The sequence below is a fragment of the Python bivittatus genome, unplaced genomic scaffold (genome assembly GCF_059951505.1).
Source record: "Python bivittatus isolate LINGU-HERP-01145 unplaced genomic scaffold, Pbiv_v1 ctg000350_np1212, whole genome shotgun sequence".
Classification (NCBI taxonomy): Eukaryota; Metazoa; Chordata; class Lepidosauria; order Squamata; family Pythonidae; genus Python; species Python bivittatus.
Window position 1 is genome coordinate 13,179,848 of NW_028277074.1, and position 14,138 is coordinate 13,193,985.

The 14,138-nt window shown below is 33.5% G+C and overlaps 2 long non-coding RNA genes across 6 annotated transcripts in view; one reads left to right on the forward strand and one right to left on the reverse strand.

The window, feature by feature from the left end:
- LOC148215120 (uncharacterized) overlaps positions 1-14,138 on the reverse strand; it is a 144,236-nt gene that overhangs the window by 48,765 nt on the left and 81,333 nt on the right. The gene's annotated exons all lie outside the window — the stretch shown is intronic.
- Positions 1-14,138, forward strand: part of LOC112541239 (uncharacterized) — a 260,594-nt gene that overhangs the window by 24,623 nt on the left and 221,833 nt on the right. For all 5 annotated transcript variants that reach the window (XR_015796776.1, XR_015796778.1, XR_015796777.1 and 2 more), the window contains exon 2: positions 3,346-3,389. This is a non-coding gene — a long non-coding RNA (uncharacterized LOC112541239). The remainder of the gene's footprint in view (positions 1-3,345; positions 3,390-14,138) is intronic.

A 14,138-nucleotide genomic window follows, 5' to 3' on the forward strand; every position in this document is an offset into this window, starting at 1 on the left:
GCTTCGAAGGTTCAGAACTGTTGTCCATGAATTAATGTACAGAATATGCCTCAGGGGGCCTACCTGGCAGTTAGTATTAATCAATTTCACTTATTCTTGCATAGACATGTGTTGGACTAATAATCGTATTAAAACAACTGTGTGCAAAACTTATTCTGTAATTTTGGTGTCTTTTTACACTATTTTCACTTGATGCCTTTATGCTGTAATCACATTTTAAATGTGATTAACAGAGTGTATGTTCTTTTAAGATGGTTGAATTTCAAAAATGTAAATGTGAAATGCTTTGATTAATTGTATGAGTGCCTACTCCTTTAATAATGCCTGTTAGGGTTCACCATGAAGTTATAGGGATATAGGAGTCTATAGGTAGTGTCTAGTCCTTCCTTGGAATTATAAATTGCTTCTGTTCTGGAACAAGTAACCAACTGATTATTGGATATGTCATGAAACATCTAATGGAACTCTGATGGACCTCCTCTCTGCTTCCAGTTACCTACCAATTTTTGCTTAAAGATATTGACATGTCTTAGGAACAGTTTTTGAACTGGTAACAATTTTATGGACTTGCTTTTTTGTTTTGGAAATGAACTACTTTAATTATCTGCCTTTCTGCTACACTATTACTTGCCTTGTCTGCTATGTTTATGGTCTTGCTTTTTTTTCTTCTATGGGCCACTTTAATTATCTTTGTTAGCTCAAGAATGAGAATAAGATTTACAATGAATGATCCCCACTATTTCCATTGTGATGAGACTTTGTGAGTGAACCTGCAATCAAAATCATGTTGTGGTTTAAATGAACTCAAAAGCATATATCTGGACTAGATTACATGCTGTATATTAGTTAACAAGGAAACTGAGACTTAGGGATCCTATATTACATTTATTTTAGTAGGCTATATATCCTCTCCTTCCCAACCACATTTTGTTAGATCTCTTGTTTTGTTTTTCTCTTTCTCTCTCGCTGTCTGTCCTAAGGAGGTAAACACAAGAACACTTTATTGACAGCATAAGTAAAATGAGGAATTAAAAGGTACCCTTAATGACCTTTTGTGAATATAAATCATTAATGTCATGTGCTGTTAACATCCTGTATAGGTCATTAAAAATAAATCTAGTCTGTCCTGCACAACACAAGCAGAGGTATTGGTTCTGAATAAAAGTTCCCACTGCAAGTAAAAAATATTTTCTCACCTTTGATTTTTCTTTCTCTTTGGAGTTTTGTATGTCCTTTCTGCCAAATTTCCTGTTGAATATGAACCAAAACAAACAAACTAATATTTTGTTTTCAAAGATCCTTTTAAAAACAAATGGTCATTAATTGCAAAGGCTTTATTTCATTGCTGAAGAAATCCATTGTTCAGTATGTTTCACTAAATGTTGCAACTGATGAGATTCTGCAACTACTGTACCTTTGTATAGGGAAAACTTACTCACTTCATAGGCAATAAAGTGAATGACCACTGTATCTAGTGCCTGTTGCTACCACTACATCCCTGCTCAAAGTGGAGTTGCAAAATTCCTATAGAGTGATGTGCTGTGATAATATGCTGCCCTTCTCAGAGACTTTGGTCATCTGTTGTGTGCAGGTCTGTGGGTGTAATGGGCTGTGAGAATAACCTTGAGAGACAGGAGGAACAGTAGCAGCCTAGACAATCCTCAGACAAAAATATCTCAGACCACAGAAGGAATGGGGGCATGGAAAGTGCCTCAGAAGGGACCCTCCCTAAAAAGTAAAAGTAAGGAAGGGAACAAGTGGTTTCAGACTTGCAAGACTGATGCCAGTCCTTTGAGATAGTCCAGACAAGAAACAAAATCTATGAGTACTAACACTACCTTTATTGTAAGTTCAGTAAGTGAGTATGCACTTATAATTTATACATAGTTATACATAGTTAACTATTATTTTTGTTGTTGTTTTAAAAAACCCTGATGACTAAAATGGAATAGGATGGACTTAAGAAAGAATATATCTGAAGATGAAATGGACAAAAATTAGACTGATTACTAGCCTGATGTATCTGGCTTGTTCTGAAGATGTTAGAAATTTGTAGTATTGTACAAAGCAACAGTTTAATAGGAACTATGAAGAATATAAGAATAAAACTTCTAGATTAAACCAAGGATTCATGTAGGTTAGCATCTGGTCCAATAAAATGCCTCCAGTATTATTCATATACATCTTTGGTCAAATCCATTTATGTTGCAGTACTATTCTTTCCTATTCAAAATCCCCATTATTTGTTGGGCTGTTGTCTTAACTATCTAGTTAAGCTAGCAGCCACTTCTGTATCTCATGGAAATTAATATAAAACATATTCTAAATAATTACTCCAATAATTTCAGTGTTTGTAATGCTGCATATAAAAATCTGCTCCTTATAATTTTATGTACATTCAGCACTACATTCCAAATTTAGAATCTGAAGTTGTAATTGATTCAAATTGATTTGATTCAGTTTGCTGTTTAATTTGAAGAGTCAATGTTATTTAATTTGAATTTGAGATACAAGTCAGAGAATTGAATCAGAGGACTCATTTTAATAAAAACAGGTATGCACATACACAAAAGTACCTAAGATCTTTGGATCAAAGCAAAATCTTCTGATCTAATTCAATGTATTGAAATGATTCAGCAGCTTGAGTATCAGATTTGATTGAACTAGTTTCAAATCATACCTTTGAATCAAATCTTGTCATAGCTCTTTACATGGAATAATTTGAATTCTAAGTTTGTTTTATTTATCTAAGTTAATTTTTCACTTTTTGAAGGTGTTTGGTTTGTTATGGTTCCTTTTTTATTAGGTGTCATAACAACATGTTTTGTCTGTGTGCATGTGTGCATGTGTAAATAAATAAACAAATAAATAAATAACTGGCATAAAAACTATAGAATTATCTGCTGTTTATCATTGTCCTGTGTCATTTAGATTGGAATGGTCTATATACAGTAAAATGAAGATGAAATATCATTTGTAAATAGAGAAATCATAACTGTTTGTTATGAATAAAAGAGAAGCCTAACAACAGGTTTGAATAAGAAATTAATTATGTTTTATTGCATGATCAGATTGGGGTGAGATTGGAGTCATAAAGTTTGGATGGTAGCTATGAACATAAAATTTGCCCTATGAGAAATAAATCACTTAGTATTTCAAGTCCCATCAAATATTAGTTTTGCAGGCATGAAATACCTAATATATCCAATGGAAGAAATCACTTAATTTTAAAAACATCCTTGAAAAATGATATCCAAACAAAAATCTCATAAAATTAACAACTTTTGAATTGAGCTTGGAAACCTATGAGTTTTTCAACTAGTTTTTATTGCCTTCATTTTCTAGGTCTTCTGGGACTTCCACCATGCCAAGGCTTAACTGCACAAAGAGTAAGTTGTTTAGGCACTTGTCTATTATTACTGAGTTGTATAGTTACTGACTACTATTGAGTTACTATTGCATGTAACTCAAGCAATGTTTATAATACATCAGTCTAATATAATGTCAGTTGCAATGCAGTTTGCTATATCAGTTGCAAATAACTTCATGGAAGCAGGAGAAAATTCCAAAGCTGTTTATCCATATTATATACTTATTTCTCCTACAGATATTTAAGTAGCAATGGTGATTATTCCATTTTGTCATCTCAATTTCACTGAGATTACATTGACAAGGTTTGACTTGCCTAAGATCATTCAGCAGCACTTTATTCCTGCTTCAACCACTATACATTTCATTACTGATTTGCAATTTATCTTGAGATTTGATTTCTTCCTAGCCCAGCATATGACCTGATACTGGTCTGTGTACCTGAGCAGCTAATTTTATAACTTACATTTTATAATTGCATAACTTCCGTAACTTATATTTTACAACTTGTACAACTTGCATTTAATTATCTTTTATTTCAAACATAAAAATATAACAAAAATGAAACCTGTTAAATCCAGCCAGTATCCATCTATTCCAGCTGTCTGTGTCTCACACAGTCCATTCAGATGCCTTCAGAAAGCTCACCAACATGGATATGAGGGCGATAGCTCTCTTCCATGTTACTTGCAAGCATCTATAAAATATATAATTGCTTGTGATTCTGGGCAGAGCAAACAGCCATCAAGACTGACAGCTATTGGTCCTTTATGAAGTTGTCCAATCCTCTTTTAAACCATCATTGCTGAATATACCAATTGCAGGTTAACCAAGTATCATGTAAAGAAGAACATTTTACCAGTCCCGAATCCCCCATCTTTAGTTGTAATGGATGACTCCTCAGTTCCAACATTATCTCCAAGCTTTCCATATCATGTGTGATTTTTTATACTTCCTTTGTGTCTTTGCTTACTTCCCCAAGTCTTTCTTCTTGGCAACTAACTGCACTTTTTAGCACTGTGTTCTTATTCTGTGTAGAACAGCATTTAAAATACTGGCTCTAAAAGAAATGCATTAACTACTAATATTCTATTCCTATGTGTCAGTGAAAAGTTTGACTCCTTATTGTTTGAAGGTTCAATGTGCATTAAGATATGCTATAGACAGTATCTTCTACATCCCACCATTGGGAATTGTGCATCACAAAATGGATTGCTTGGATTTTGGGACCGGGACTATTGAATGTCCCAAAGAATTAGCTAGCATGTATGTTGATTCCACTTTCAAATTATTTGAAAAAATCTTTGAGTTTTTCAGGTGTTTATATCTGATTTATTAGCTGTTTTTTATGACTCTGGATGAATTATTTATTGCTGAACTGCACCATAAGATTTAGGATAGGCTAGAAATATGTAACTCAATATTTGCTATGTAGAAAAGGGTATTTGCATGCAAATGGAAGAGAAGGCTGAGCCCTTCCTTCTTTTATTTTTAGGCAAAGGATATTTAAACATAAATTTCTGTCTCTTTAAGCCCCAAAGTGGAATAGCATCCCAATTTTTGATTCAATGGTAGCTGTTTGGGACTATGGATTGGCTTTGGCTTAAAACTAATACAACAGGCAGTTTCATGTGGTGCTTTGTACCATGGAGGCAACCCCTTTCTCTTAATGAAGGTGAGAAGAAGATGTGATTCTCTGCAACAAATAATTTTGCATCGTTGTGGAGCCTCTTCCATCTTAATTACAGAAATTCTTCCCAACAATGACAGTTGTAATTTTTCCCATCTTAACATATTTTTTTAAATTACATTCCAAGACTTGACATAATTATTTTTAAACAACATATAATTACCATTTGTAAAATTCACCCCCAAATATTAAATCTTTTTTTCAATCTTAAAGCCCAGTTTGTTAATAAATTCTTCTTCTAGTAACCTCATATTTTTCATTAACATTTTAGTCTTTTGTTTATTAACTTTTAAACCAGCCAAGACACGAAACTCTTTCAATTTTTTCATTAAAGCTTTGATCCCCCTCAAGGGGTCCTCCAGCACCAACACCATATTGTCCACAAAGGCTCTCAACTTATATATCTCTTCCTTAATTTTTATGCCCCTTATCTTCTCATCTCTCCTTATATCTCTATTTAAAACTTCCAAAGCTAAAATAAACAACAGGGGAGGCAGTGGACAACCTTGTCTAATTTCCTTTTGTATCTCACATGATTTAGTTAAGTCTCCATTCACTAGAATTTGTGCTTTCTGTGATGCATAAGTCAATTTCACCCCTTTTATAAAGTTCTCTCCAAAATTCATATCTTCTAGAACTTTGAACATAAAAGGCCAATTTAAATTGTCAAAAACTTTCTCTGTATCCAAAAAAATTAATGCAGCTTGTTTTTCATTATTCTGTTCCAACTATTCTATAATGTCCAATATTGTTCTAATGTTATCTTTTATTTGTCTTTTAGGTAAAAATCCACATTGATCTTCATGAATAAATTCTTGTAATATAACTTTCAATCTATCTGCTGAGATTGTTGTGACAACTTATAATCATTATTCAATAATGATATTGGTCTATAATTTTTATTTAGATTCAAATCTTGTCCTTCTTTAGGTAATAATGCTATATTAGTCTCCCTCAAGACTCTGGCATCCCACCTTCTTCCAATATAGATTGGAGAGTTTGTAAAATTTCATCCTCAAAATTTTTGTAGTATGATCCTGGAAGCCCATTTGGTCCTGGTGCTTTATTTGGTTTATTGTTTTTTATAGCTTCACATACTTCCGTTCTTGTTATAGGTCCATTCATAATCTGTCTTTGGTTATTGGTAAGCTTTGGCAAATTTAGGTTTTTTAGGTAGTCATCTATTTTCTTCAGAGAGATTTCATGTCTTTTATATAAATTAGAATAATACTGATTTTTTAAAAAATAATTTCATTGTCCATTATTACAGTATCACCCTCTTGTAATAATTTCCCCCCCCCTTTCTCCTTTCTTAATTTATATGCCAACCATTTCCCTGACTTGTTTGCAAATTCAAAGTTTTTTTGTTTGACATAGTTCATTTTTTCCCCCAATTCTCTCACTGTTAACATAGATAGCTGTTGCTGTAGAAATTTAATTTGGTTTGAGATATTTAACTTTCCTGATGTTAACTTTAATTCATCCTCTTTTCTCTTTATCTCCTCCAAAATAGCTTGCATTTTGTCTTGATTTCTCTTTTTAAAGTCAATGTTGTGCTGTATGAAATACTCTTTAATAAAAACTTTGTTTGCACCCCAAACCATTCTCAAGTCTGTACCTTTATTTAGATTATTTTCAAAAAATTCTATTCTTCTTCTTCTTCTTTTTTTTACTATCTTTGACTATCTCTTTTTTTTGCAGCAACATTTCATTTAATCTCCATCTGAGTGAATTAGATTTTCTTTTAAAGTCCAACTCACTGGGTTATGATCAGATAAAGTCTTTGGTGAAATCTCTATTTTAAAAGTATTAACAGCTAAAGTCTTTGAAATCCAAATCATATCTATCCTTGAGAACAATCTGTGTCTTTCTGAAAAATAGGTATATTCTTTAGAGCTTCCATTTTTCTTTGTACATATATCCACTAAAGATAAATTGTCTATCAAATCAGAAAAAGTCTTAGGTAATTTACCCTGATTCTTTTTAACCACCTTCTCTGATATTCAATCCAATTGTAGGTATACCACTCCATTCCAATTTCCCATCAGGCACCAATTTTGATAAGAAAAAGTTATTAGTTTTTCCATAAGACATTTAATTTTTTTTCCTTTATCTTCATTTGGAGCATCGAATCCCGAGATTGATGTTTTGATTCCCTGTAATTCAACAAATCTACCATGTTCATCAGCCAATACTAATTTTGGTTTTAACTGTGGGTTAACATATAACACAATTAACTTTTTTGGAACCCTCTGAAATAAATTCTTGACCCAAATTCTTGCAAGTCAAACATTTTATGTCATTTTCTTCTAATATGAGTCTCTTGTAAACAAATTGCATCTTGCTTAAGTTTTTTTAAAATGATGAAACACTTCTCTTTTGTGGAGCATTTGTTCCATTAATATTCCACATTAGGCATTTGTAATCCATAATCAACCAGTAATTTAGAAAGTCTATAGAAGTCTATACCTGTGGCACCCAACTCAGAGTCCTCTTTTTCATCTTCCTCCTGGACCTATTTGGTTTTTGAGATTGTCTGTTCATCCTCCTCCATTGGCATCTCCTCCAAGTCTCCTTTGAATTTTCCCAGAATTCTTTGGCTTTATGAACTTAATTCAGTCCAAATCTTTTCTGTTGGAAAGTAAAAATCACCCCATCCAGTTTATTCCAATGAAACAAAATCTTCTGTTTCAATTCCTCTGTCAAAAAAAAAAAAAAAAAAAGGTTCTTTCGGTTACATAAAATTCTGATGGGAATTTCTTTTAATAAAATTATATCCACATTGTCAATCTTCAGTCTAGTATTAAAATGCCATTGCAGAACTTGATCCCTGGTCTTTTTCTTTGCAAAATTTATTAATACATTGCTTGGTAGATGTTGTATTGCTGCATAATGTGAATTACCTGATATACCTTATCAATCTCATCTTCAGCTTTTTCCACTTCCCAATTTAAAAATTCTGCCAATGCTTGAACCAAACTTCTAATATCTTCCTCTGGAATTTCTGGAATAGCTCAGAATCTCAGGCAAAATTCCTTCATGAGCTACACATATTCACTTCTATTGGTAAAATTCCTTCTCTCTTAACTCTAGCAAAGCAACATTATCCAGTCCTTCCTCCAACTCCAGATCTCTGGTTTCTAATTCATTTTCCAATGTTTCCATTCTTTCAGTAACCTGCTTCATTTCTCCAGAGATTTGTTTCATCTCTCCAGCTATCTGTTTCACATAACTGTCCACCTTATTTCTTCTTTCTTCCAGTTTTTCCCCCAAAGCTGCAAATTTAGCTCCTAATTCATTAAACTTTGGTTTAAGTAAACTTCAAGTGATCATCTTCTTCTCTAATGGTTGCTCTACAGAGCCTTTTCTCATTCCCCCCCCATTTCTTTCATTTCTTTCATTGTCTTCCTTGTAGCCATATTCCTGATAAAGTTTCTTTTGTTCACTGGAATGATTGGGAGGAGACCTTGAAGCCAATCAATATGGCTGTTTTGTCTTGCAATTAGAATGAAGGATGGCACATGCTTTACAAACCAACTTTGAAGAGATGCTATATTCATTAAGTGAAGCACTTCCTTTAAAGATTTACAGAGCCCTAGTGAAGCATGTTTCGGAAGTATAAGCACTGATTCAGAAGAAAAACAGTGGTTGGTCAAAGTGGTCCAAAGCAATACAGACTGTTCCCAAAACGGTAGATTGCTTAAAACATAGAAACAAAAATATGAAATATTATGGCACCATAAAGATTAATAGTTATTTACACATAGGCTATTGCAGATAGATGTGTTTATTTTTAAAGTGCTACAAGAACCAGCTACTTTTTCCTGAAAACACTATTTTAGCTAATTCTTTGGAAATTTTAAAGATGGACAGTTTAAGTTTTCTGTAATGAAAATTTCATATATCATAGATTCAAATATTCCATAGGAAAATTCTATATAAAAGTAATAATAGAAAAGGAGGAAAAGAAACGAGATGTGTAATTTTGTGACTGATAGTTCAGGTAATGTTTTACTGTTGTATTGTTCAACCAACATGATTTGGGGAGGGACATTAAGGTATCATATCAGAGTTTATTCAGTGTTTTCAATACTCTCTGCAAACTGATGCTATTTTATGGTGGGTTAGTCTGAAAAAAAAAAAAGTCTTCAAAGACTCACTACCTGTAGTACTGATATGCTTCCAGAGCATTTTTTTTTAAAAATATATCCTACTTGCTTTTCTTTTATTCTCTGAAAGTGTTTTCCACCATGAAGATTGGGGTGAGTAGTTGCTTCCAAGCTGTAATACTGATAATAGTGCTCTATTGTTGTGTCTTAATGTATTTTGGATATTTTATTGTGACTATGCTATAATAATTACTCCAAGCTTTAAATTAGCTTTGAGTAACTAATTTTCTTTAAATCCTTCCATCAGTATGATGTTTTTCCAGATGGGACTTTTACTTTGAGATAACACTGCATCATTCATTAAACTTTAGAGAGCTATGGGCAAAACCATGTTGGGAAAAGTAATTTGATCTGCATTTTTAAGCAGGTTGATCTGCCTCATGCTTCCTTGTGTTCTGGGTGGAGGAAGCACGGTTATCTATCACAGCTTGGTTTTCTCTGAATTTTGCTGGAAGGTCCTTAGGTCAAAATATTACATAAAAAAGAGCACAATGTATCAAAATAAATAGTGCATTAAAGTATACTTTATATTTTTAAAAAAGCACATACTGGGGAACATTTTATACAAGAATGCAGATTGAGGAAGGTTATACATAACTTTCTTTCAAATATTTTTTGAAGTAATGGACATATATATGAGTGCACATAAAAGTGAAATAGAATAGACTGAAATTCATGTAATTCATCACTAAATTAGATGCTGTCATCTTCCATTTATAATGCTTTTGTGTTTTCTCTAGTCTTCTGCTTTGCTAGGAAAATAAGTTATGTAAAGAAATGTTTTCACTTGGGAATGAGGGAAGATGGTCAATTAGAAGCACCTCTGGTGTTCTTATGTATTCTACGTGAACTACTTCACATTTTATCAGTTTCAAAGCAAATTAATACGGCCTTCTTGATTTTAGTTTTATGAGTTATAATAATACAATATATGTGGAGAGGCCTTTCAAGTTTGTACTGCATGTATTGCAAATTCTTAGGGAACTATATGCTTTAGCTTCACAACAATCTTTATTGAGAGGAGCAGTGCTGTGGAGGCAAAGGTAAGTCTTGAAGAAGTATCTCTAAAGTCTCAAAACCTTCTATATTTATTCAATTATATTTGTGTCCAACAGAATGTAATCATATCTTATTGGGAATGATATTGATGCTATATTCAAGTTGTTCTTTGCATATTCATTATAACACTGAGCATTAATTTATTTTCATTTATTGGGAAGATCAATTCAATTAATTTTGGATTAATTGAATTGCATCCTGGCTGTGTTTGCTGCTTCCTTTATTGTGAAATAGACACAAATTGTGAGATGGAAATTACCTTGTGCCATTATTCTTTCTGCAACATACTCCACAAAAGCCAGAGTTATCTTTAATATACCATATCAAAAACTCTGTTCATAACAATTTCGATATACTGCTTTTTCTGTTCTAAAGCCTATAGTGCTTTCAGTGATGGTAGAATGAAGCACATACAATCTGTTTCTAAAAAATTCTGTAGATGCAGATTGATATTTAAATTAGATACAGTATGTGCTTCTCATTTAGTACCTTACAAGAAGTGGCATATTGAGAACCCCAAAACCAAAACGTTAGGAATTGGTCTCCTAACCATTTGGGAAAGTTTCACATATTTGTCCTTTACCTATATTGTTTACCTCCCTAATAAAATGAGTTCTATTGTATAGACTACATTGTCTGTTTCATATGATTTGCAACCTCTGGAACCAGAAGGGAACCCATAGGCATCCATTTCTGATAAACTATTCATGTCATTTTTAGACACATTTTATAAAAGTTTCTACAGTGCATCATTGCTGATGGAGATAAAGAACAGAAAGTAATAAGTTTTAAACTGAGTGAATGTTCCAGCCAGCTTGAAAGCAGTTGTAAATTGGAAACTTAATTGTACACTGGCTGCAAATATTTAGACAATCAATAGATGACTTTATTTTATCTCTTGGCTGCCAAATCATTGGCCTAGCCCCTCTCTAGGGATTAAGCCCATGCAGCTTATTGGAATGCATTTGTGAATAAACATTCATAGGCTATCAAGTTTGCAATCCCATAATAATCACTGGCCTGAATGCTGTTTACTTCTGAGTGGGTATGTACCAATATGCAATTTTGTGTGTGTGTACATGTTTGTGTGAAAAGAGAGAGAGTGACAGACAGGCTATTTTGTCTTATAGTATGTTGTATGATTTAACAAAACAAGTCTTCATGTGGGCCCTGCATTTGCAAGAAAGCACTCTGAGGAATGAACCACTTAGTGTAAATTGTATGAGATTTCAATTCTTGAAGTATCCCATTTTGTATTAAACAGTTATTAAAGGCTGATGTCCCTGTCTTTCATTTTCTTACCATTCTGATGAAATTATGTGAATTTTGTTGTTGCCGGACTAATTGTAAAAAATAGCTTGCAATTCATTATGGTTATATATCATGCCACAGGATCACATCAAAATATGTTTAAAACTGGAGGCATTTTCACTGCAATCACAATATGAACAGCTGACTGAAACTGATTTTTTTATTTTTTTTTTAAGAAATGATAGCACAAAATATTTACAGGAACCCTTTAAATATTACATAGGTACTCAAGAGAATTGATGGCATCTCTCAGGTTTTCTAATGTAGCCTAACTCAATGTATTTGGATAGGTTGAATTAACATTCTGGATTAGCAATGGATCTGCAAAAGAGAAATCAATTTTCAAGCTGACACCCTGTATCTTCACATAATTATTTTTGGTATTCCACCATTTTTGTTTTCTTGTTTCTCAGAAACAAATAATTGGAATGCATATTTCTCCAAAATTGATTCTATAGTCTTTATCTTTTTTTTCTTTCATTGTAATTCTGGAACTAGAAAACAGCATCCTCTCCTAAGACTGCATAATATTTGTTCATCCATGTTCACAACCCAAAGAGAGTTTCTTGGTCTTCCCCATCCTCTAGTCCTTTCCTTTCCTTTCCTTTCCTTTCCTTTCCTTTCCTTTCCTTTCCTTTCCTTTCCTTTCCTTTCCTTTCCTTTCCTTTCCTTTCCTTTCCTTTCCTTTCCTTTCCTTTCCTTTCCTTTCCTTTCCTTTCCTTTCCTTTCCTCTCCTCTCCTCTCCTCTCCTCTCCTCTCCTCTCCTCTCCTCTCCTCTCCTCTCCTCTCCTCTCTTTTGCACATAAGCAGTGCAAAACTGGCAATGTTCTTAATTAAATATTTTCTCTACAAAAATACCAGCCCTGACTGTTTTTGTGAATGGAATACAGACAATTGACTTTATCACAAAATACAACTATTTATCAGGGAACAAACAATGTCTGGCTGCTTACAATTTTTTATTAGGTCCCCTACCTGTCCTTTGTTTATCAGGAATGAACTGAAATTGTGGTTGCCCATATTATCTACAAATACGTCAATTTTATGTGAAAGATACAATAGCATCCTTTTGTTTTTAATTAAACAGACAAAATACTCTGCTTGCTTAATTTGTATTTGGAGGTGATATGCCAAAAATACTCTGAGAATTCTGAGTAGAGGCATGAAACTACTGTTTCTCTCAGCTGCCTCAAATGCTGTTCCTACTGAGATATTCATAGTTTTATAAAAAGAAGTATTGTATTTTAATCATATTAAACAGCTTGCCATGAAGGACTAGATTACAATGAATAGCTAAGTTTGCATTCTATAAATCTTATGATTCAGATTGCAAACACTTAGGCCTTTTTAATGTCTGTATTGAATAAGGAACACACACACACACACACACACACAGAGTCCTCTTTAGGTTTTTCATGGGCTAAAAATCTTAGTTTTCTTAAAAAAAAAGAAACAAGTAATGTCTTGCTTATTTAAGAAATACCAGTAAGTTCCATCTTCCATGTTTCTAATAAATAATTTGGCAATTAATGACAGTATAAGAATATACTGTACTGTTATTAATTTTGTGTGTGCGTGTGCATGTATTAAAAGCAACACATATATGAGACATTTTGATTCAAAGTTCAGGTAGCCCATGCAAATCAAGATCTATGAACAATGGCAAGTTACATGGTTCTCTGTAAAATGAGGACAGTAACACTGGTTTTTATTTCTTTGCATAGTCATTAGTAAGGCAAATGTGCTACAACAATGCATACTTTGTTAATGGTTGGCCATGGCTTCTACCTGGTGATAAAGCAGGAACCCTAAGTTCAGGAAGACTCCAAGTCTGCTCTTTCAATGGGAATATGTCCTATCTTGAGGGCATAGAGACTGGGATCATACAATGATGTTTACATACAAACTGTTACACCATCTTGCTGGGGTTTAATTTCACCCCGTTTGTTCCATCTAATCCCTTACAACCTCCAGACACTGGAACAAGACCTTACTGCATCTCATGCTCAGTCCAGTATGGAGATATACAGCTGGGTATCATGAACATATTGATGGTAAGTCATTCCAAATTGATGGGTCACCTTTTGCAGCAGTTTCATTAGATATTAAATAGCATGGAAAAGAAAACAAAGGACCCAGAGACTCTCCAGGCAACCCTTACAACTTATGACTGGAACTGCATACTCAGGAAGAAGAAGAATCTATGTAAACCACTGCCAACTACTCCCAACCCTGCAGGCAATCAAGAAGGTGCTGTGTTCAAGATAAAATGCTATTGTGAGGTCCAATTGGATAATGAGGGCCATAATCATTCCATTTCAATCTGGCTGAAGTGAATAATGCTATTTGGGTCCTACATTCAGGACTGAACTTTGATTTAATGAAGAACTCTCTGCAACCATTGCATATGACCTTCTCCAGAGAAAATCAGAAAGTACACAGTACTTGCCATTGGATTGAAAGATGGTTTATGAGGAGTGGATGCACTATCACCTCCTTCAAGGCAGCTAATGTTGCTCCCTAAAGAAGCTTTAATTGAA